Consider the following 7,811-nt stretch of genomic DNA (forward strand, 5'->3'; position numbering starts at 1 on the left):
GGGAGGCAGTGGAGGAATTGGACACTGTTGGTTTGTTCTTTTTATTATTAATGGTTCTTACTGTCCTAGCATCATAAGTAGAGGTGTCTGTTACCTCAACTAGATTCTCAAACTGATTATGATGATCAACATCTGACCAAGAGTTTTTTCTTCTAGTTTTTGAATTGTCAAACCTAGGAATATATCTAGGATTTGGTTTATTCAGCATTCTTTTACCTCTAATAAATTCAGAGGATTTATCTAATTGTCTAGTGTCATGGCATGAAGGATAGGGAGATCTAAAACTAGATCTATCTGGATGTGGCATACGTTGGGATCTATTATAAGTTCTGACCTGACCTTTATTGTAGTCAGTCTGATCTCTTGACAGTTTCCTGTTCTTAGTATCAATCAATGATTTCTCAAAGTATTCTTCTTTTTGTTAACTTGCATATCTCTGTTATCAAAATCTGGATGTTTATCATATTCCTTTAGGGATGTTTGCAGTTTTTCCATTTCTGACTGGATATTTGTAATTTTACTTTCTCTATATTTAATTAAAAGTTGCATTAAATTAATGGAACATTGATCTAAAACAGCGTCCCACTGTTCGGTGAATATGGTATCATCCCTAAATGAACATGATTTAAAAATTCTCAGTCCTCTTGGAATTAATCCTTTATCAATATATTTTTGAAGCATGATCTTATCCCACCATTGGCGAGTTTCTGCCAGAGAGGGATTCAATCTTGTTAAAAAGCTGATGCATATCCTCTTTCGTATCATCTAGGACAATCATAGCATCATTCTCCGGATCATCCAGAAAATTTGTTAAGTTGTTTGCTAAAGTTTGTTTTTAAGCAATAATGGATCTGACTTTGCAGGACAGTGTCCTGTGATTTGTACTATCTAGAGCAGTGTGTGCCAGTATGCAACGGTATGACATACCGGCACTATACATTTTTTTAACAATTTCAAGGCCTCATTTATCAATAAATGTTATCACTTACATCTGTTTAAAAAATGACAGTTGGGAGCTGATTGGCTTGAACACCATTTATCATATGCAGCGAGTTTTATCACTCATTGTGAGTGATAAAACTTGTTGATAAATGAGGGGCTCAATTTGCACAGACTGCAGAGCTGAGGCTGAGAGTGGAGGCATTGGAGAGGGCAGAGCGGGGAAAACTTCTGCATGCAGTGTGACCTGAACAGCCCCGAAGCCTTGCTGTGCTGCCACCCACCCATCGTCCACCCATTCCTCACCGGAAGGTCTGCGCTATGCTCACAGCTTGTTAGTGTCAGTACAGCTTCTCATACTGGCCGCCGTGTCTTGTCCAGTGGCTGGATGAGCCATGGAGCTTCTTCCTGCATAAAGGGCCCATTAGTTGCTGAGGCTTCCTCCCTCCATCCTCCTCTCTCCCTAGCACCGCATTTTCTGGCTCCTGCATTGCTCCCTCATCATGCCTCCGGATCCCTCTCCAATCAGCCTCTACAACCCTCTGTCAGTCCCACGCCATCTTACAGCACCCTGCCTGAAGTATGTCACCTCTGTTACAGAAGCAAGCAATTGGTAATACCATCAGTTATTCCTGTATAGCCCAGCACCTCTGTGTACCCCACCACCCCTGCGTGCCTCCCCAACCCTGTGTACCCCACCACCACTCTATTCCTCACTATCCCTGAGTGCCCCACCACCCTTGCCGTTTGCGCACCCAAACCACAGAATTTTTGTACATTTCTTCTTGCCACCTCAGGAGGCAGCGAGAAGAAATGTGTCTCCCATAGCTAATGGGCACCTGACAGAGCAGCAATTGAATTGCTCCATCAGGTGCCCATTAGTTTTGATGCTGCCAAGAAGAATTAAATTCCACCTATGTGTTTTATTTCCTGTGGGTGCCTATGTGTTTCTTTTTTTCCTATTGGTGCCAATGTGTATGTTTTTAGTTTATTCATACCAAGCCTATGTGTTTTAATTATTTCCTGTGGGGGTGGTGTGTGTGGCTGGAGTGATAGGGCAGGGGGCAGGAGGCTCTAAAGACATAAGGCTGGAGAGATAAGTGGCAGGAGGCTGGAGGGGATACAGGATGTCTGGTTAAACCTCTGTTGTATGATTATGACATTGGTTATATTCCTACACCAACAGGCATCTTCCAGACCATGTGATCTCCTACTTGAATAGAAAATGCCGACTGAAGACGCTGTCTGCCCAGGAAAGATCAGTTTCTTCAGAGGTTCCCGGTTGCAGATAAACCACCATATAGATAAGGTGTATTTAGAATGGAGTGGAAAGGAATGCTCCCAGAGTGACAAGAAACAGGCAGTGTGTCATGCTGACACGCCAATTGGGACATGTGGCCATGCCTCTTGGGATGTGTGGCAATGCCCATTTTTTTACACACTTTCAGTGTGTGCTTATATTACCACTGATATAAAAAAAGGGTTTAGAAAAAAAAAATATTATTTTACAATATTTGGTATCTTGATAACCTTACTCTTCATTTCAATTTTCTTAAGGGAGATTTCAGTAATAGTAAAAAAAAATAAAAAAAGATTGACACTAAATTGTTCCACACATTTTATTTTTAGGGTTATGCACAAACAGGAGGGTTATGGTTAGAAACATGGAGGGATGTTTGGGGTTAGACACCTAGGGAAGGGTTATCATGAATACTAGAGTTGGAAAAAAATACATGCGTTAACCATTTCTGTGTCGACCATTTCCATGTTGACCGTTTTAAACCTGTCAACCTTTTGTATCTAAAAAAAAAAAACAGAAAGGGTAGTGTCCCCCAGCACACTATATTGTACCTGCTACAGTACTTGAAAACTATATGGTAATAGAAATTCAGAGATATTTGTTGCATGCATTTGCAAATACATGGTAGCCACCAGGCCAACTTAACTACTTCTCTGATACTGGTGGTCCCTACAATGCAAGATGACAGTACCCACTTTGGGCCATGTAATTGTTAATTGTAAGGCCTCATAGTAAAGACAGATACAGAAATAAATCCAAATTGTGAGCCACCTTACCTGGGTGTCACCCTGGGACCTCAAATTAGCTCTATAAGAACCAGCATGCCTTCCAAATTATGGTTCAATCTATGCCTCTCAAAACAGCAAACATAACAAAGTAGAAGCTGCTCAAATCAATTTGGCAATAATTTTTAGGTGCATGAAAGGGATTGGTCATACTAAACAAAAAACAAAAACAAATGGGAGTGTCCCCCAGCACACTAATTTGTACCTGCAACAATACTTGATAACCACTGTGTATGCAAATAGAAATTCAGAGATTGTTGCAAGTACAATATAGTGTGCAATAGGACAGTACCCTTTCTGTTTTTTTGTTTTGTATGACCCCTCCCTTTCATGCACCTGAAGAGAATTGCCAAATTGATTTGAGCAGCTTCCAGTTTGTTATGTTGACCTTTTGGTGTTGAGCAAATTAATGTCAACCTTTTTATTGTCAACCTTTTGTATCACACCTGGAATATGCTCCAAGTATATTGTTTATCACAAGTGCTATGAAGCAAATAGATCATATTTTTAGGATTACATGCCAAAAACTTTTCTAGAGGGAAGGCTTTACCATCTATTGTATAATCCTACTATTCCAATCCTTGGACATGGTGCATTTCCCGCACTTAGGAAAACCAACATTATTCATCTTCTCTGTCTTTTTCTTGGGAAGAACTCTCTGAACTAATGTATCTCCTTAGATTTGGGGCCTTCCTGTCAATCATTATGGGATATTCTCGGATCTATTGACAATGGTCAGCATTTTTTTCAATAGTTTCCAGATAAATACAAATTGCATTTATCATAATTTTTATTTAGGTTTAAAAAGAGTGATCAATACTCTTTACCTCATCTTAGGATCTGTCCACTAAATCTTTTGACTATCGATTATTTTTAAAAGCTGTTGTTTCATTGCTTAAGATAGTACATCAACATACCTCACATCTGAATAACAGCCAATTATTGTGATGATAATTGTGGACTTTAATATAATAACTATTATCTGTGGGTTTGATATAGTTTTTAGTATTAATTTTAGTATTTAGATGATGGCAGTTGGATTCAATATTATCTCTGTTCAATATCCATCCAATGAGTATATAATCTATTAATCATTGACCAGAACAACACTGTGCTTCTGATTATCACAATCACTTGCACACATTCATAAAATGATTAGAATACATGGCAAATATGGTTCCCATAGCTGTCCCACTTCTTTTATATAAAAGTCATCTTTACATTTAAAGCAAAAATCTCGTCAATAAGGTATTCTTTCTAGTCTTTAGCACATCCTCCATTTTTTAATGTGAGTTTTGTTTCTTGTATATATTCTTTATTCATTATTCTAAAATGGCATACAGGGAGATAACAGCTGTTAGCAAACACATTCCCTCATCCCAATTAATGGATTTTAATTTATTGAATACATCCATCATCATTTTTAGATATGATTTGGTAATTTTAACTTACCCTTGTAGATAGTAATAGGTATATTGGGATAGATTTGCGTAATGTTGTTCACTGGTGCTCTCATTGGCCTCCCTGGAGGACATTGTTGATTCTTATAATTCTTATGTAAGAAATAAATAGCTGGAATGGTGAGTATTTCTTTATTTTAGATACATATACTCCCCATAATTGTTTACTCTCTTATGATATGTTTTGGTCATCAGGTTAAGTGTTTACTTTATGCTCTTAAAAGAGCATTCTATGGAAATTAAAGATAAAGCTACAAAAATAATATTCAAGTGCGTGGATATATTAGTAAGCACAGTTAGATCAATTGTGAGGAATTGCCAGAAAACAGACCCAGCTAAATTGTGGGCTGAAGTTTTGTGGTCAGATGGAGATTTTTGGTCCCAATTATAAATGCTATGTGTGGTGCAAACCTACCATTGCCCATTCCTCAGCAAACACCATCCCAACAGTAAACCATTGCCCATTCCTCAGCAAACACCATTCCAACAATAATGTATAGGGATGGCAGCATCATGTTGTTGGGATGTTTTTCCTCAGCTGGGCATCTTAATAAAATTGAAGTACTAGTGGTTGGTGCAAATACAGGGAGATACTACAAGACAGCCTGCTTCAGTCTGCTAGAAAACTAAAGCTTTAGAGAAAGTTTAGCAGGACAATGAATCTAAGCATAAGGCCAAAGTAGCACTGGTGTGGTGGAACAACACAATAGTAAATGTTCTACAATAGCCAAGACTAGGAACAGATATCAATCCAACTGAAAATCTGTGTCTCTATTTAAAAATTGTAGCCCACAAGCATCATCAATCATCCTGAACAACGTGGAGCAAATGTGTTTGGAAGAATGGTCAATAATCACTACCAGTGTTTGTACCTAGTAAAAACTTACCCAACATACTTAAAGCTTTTTTGCAGCAAAATGTGGTTCTACCAAGTACTAGTCTGCACTGGGTTGAATGATTAAGCAAAAAACATTTTTACATTTTTATTTAAAAATTACGAGTTTGGAAATTTTTTCGTGAAGAGTCTATTGTCTGTGTAAGTGTCATTTGTAATACAGACAAATCTGCTGATATTTTTTAAGTGGGTTTAAAACTTTTGCAAGCCACTGAATATAGATAATCACATTGATACAAATATACTATCCATGAGCTTTGTATAGTTTTTAGTATTAATCTGATTATTATCATTATAATCGGCTAAATTGTATACCATAAGGTCAATTTAAGTGTATCAAAAGCAATTGTTCAGATGAGAGGATTTTGAGATACAATCCAATGCAATGAAACATTTTAAATAAATGATTTTCAAAAGATTTAGTGAATAGATCATGAGAACAGATGAAAAGTATACATAGGACCACTCTTTGAGCCTAAATAGAATCTTAAGGATAAGAAGTGAAATTTTGTGTTTACCACTAAATATACTGTACTTTACAGAATAAATAGATTTAACAAATACTTAAAAAAAATACTGGAACCTACTGATCAATTGTGACACCAATAAAAGATGTTGATCATCAAGAGGTGAGTTCCATTCTCAACCTGTGAACTAGATGGCTACTGACGCATTTTATCTTTTTAAGGGGCATACACACTAGACGATAAAACTGAACAATAACGATGTCGTTCAACGATATATCAGTCATATCGTCTAGTGTGTATGGTCCGAACAACCAACGAAGTGCGCTCCCACGGGTCGTTAACGTTATCCGAAGTCAGCTGTACATCCGACCCAATCTGGGGATATCGTGAGCGATGCCATGCTACTGAATGCAGCATGGACCCGCTATCCCCCGCACTATCGTTTGTCGCTGGTCGGCATCAGCAAGTGTGTGTATACATTTGCCGATGCCGGCACGCCCGCCGCTGATGATGTCGCTGCATACACATATCGTCTAGTGTGTATGCGGCTTTAGACTTCATCAAAGCATGTTGTGGATCACCCTACATGCCAACTCTCAATTAGCTGGCTGAGCAATTTGCTACAATATTATAAGCTCTGAAAGAGTTTTTACTACACAACTGCTACACATTGAAAGGGAGAGCTACTTTTAAATATATTATCATTTGGACTTTATGTACACCATGCACAACATATGCCACATTTCAGAATTATTTGTGGGATATTACATCCCTAACTGTTGAAATAGTATGTCTGCTTATTGTCTTGTCTCTAAAAGTCTAAATTTACATAGATGCAGAGTTCCTTGTAATGCCGTGCTCAAATGCAGATTTAAAATAGTTTCTTTTTTTATCCAGAGATCTGGGTTTTTACAATTATACTGAATAATTTAGTTATTTAGATTTGTTATTTTTATTGATTTATGTGTTTAGAGAAGTGGTTCCCAAACTGTGCGCCGCAGCACCCTGGGGTGCCTCAGGACACTTGCAGGGGTGCCTCAGGTTGGTGGTCCAGCACCAAATCAAATTATTTATGGTCAATGTAATGTAAATATGTGGACAAACAGAAGCACAAACCTGTCCACCACCACATAACTGACCTAAGGATGACAGGTAAGCACAATTTACTACATTTTTTCTGAATTTCTCAATAACAAACCTTTGGCTTAGGGATACCAAGAAAACATTGCTTATACTCTAGGGCGGCGTGGTTCAAAAAATTTGGGAACCACAGGTGTAGATACTTTTTTTATAAACTGTATTTCCATGCTAACCTCTCAAACAGTGTTTAGTTTATTTTGGATTATCATACAGAGCTGAGGGTCATTAGTAATAATGATCATAGGGTTTATACAGTACATGAATTCAGTGATCGTAGAAGAAACTTTTGGTTTTAGTAGAGATGAGCGATTCAGTTTTACTCTGTTATGTTCGGATCTCAAAAATGGCATCATATTGGCTATCTGGCTCACATGTTTTGGATAGCCAATGAGATCAATCAAAACTAATTCAAACTTGTGCTAATTTGTAGAAAAGAACAGAGTCAAAAATCATAACTACTCATGTCTTGTTTTTAGAGACAGGAATGGGAAACAAAACTGGCATGCCGGGGACAACAGCTAATCTTTTTACCAAAAGGACATTTTATTAGCACACTTAACACTTACATTTTATTTATTAACATTTACCTATATAGCACCAGCATATTCCATTGCGCTTTATTATTGGGAACAAAACAGTAATAGAACACAGTAATAAAACAAGACTGGGTAATAACAGAAAGACAAAGAGGTAAGAGTGCCCTGCTCGCTAGCTTACACTTTTTAGGGCAAGAAACAACAAAAAGTAATCCCTCAGAACTCAGAATGAAATAGGCAATAAGATTTGAAAAACTACATGGTGGTAGATAATTCAGAGATCTCTGTT

The sequence above is a fragment of the Taudactylus pleione genome, unplaced genomic scaffold (genome assembly GCF_031769625.1).
Source record: "Taudactylus pleione unplaced genomic scaffold, aTauple2 ptg000366l, whole genome shotgun sequence".
In the NCBI taxonomy this organism is placed as follows: Eukaryota; Metazoa; Chordata; class Amphibia; order Anura; family Myobatrachidae; genus Taudactylus; species Taudactylus pleione.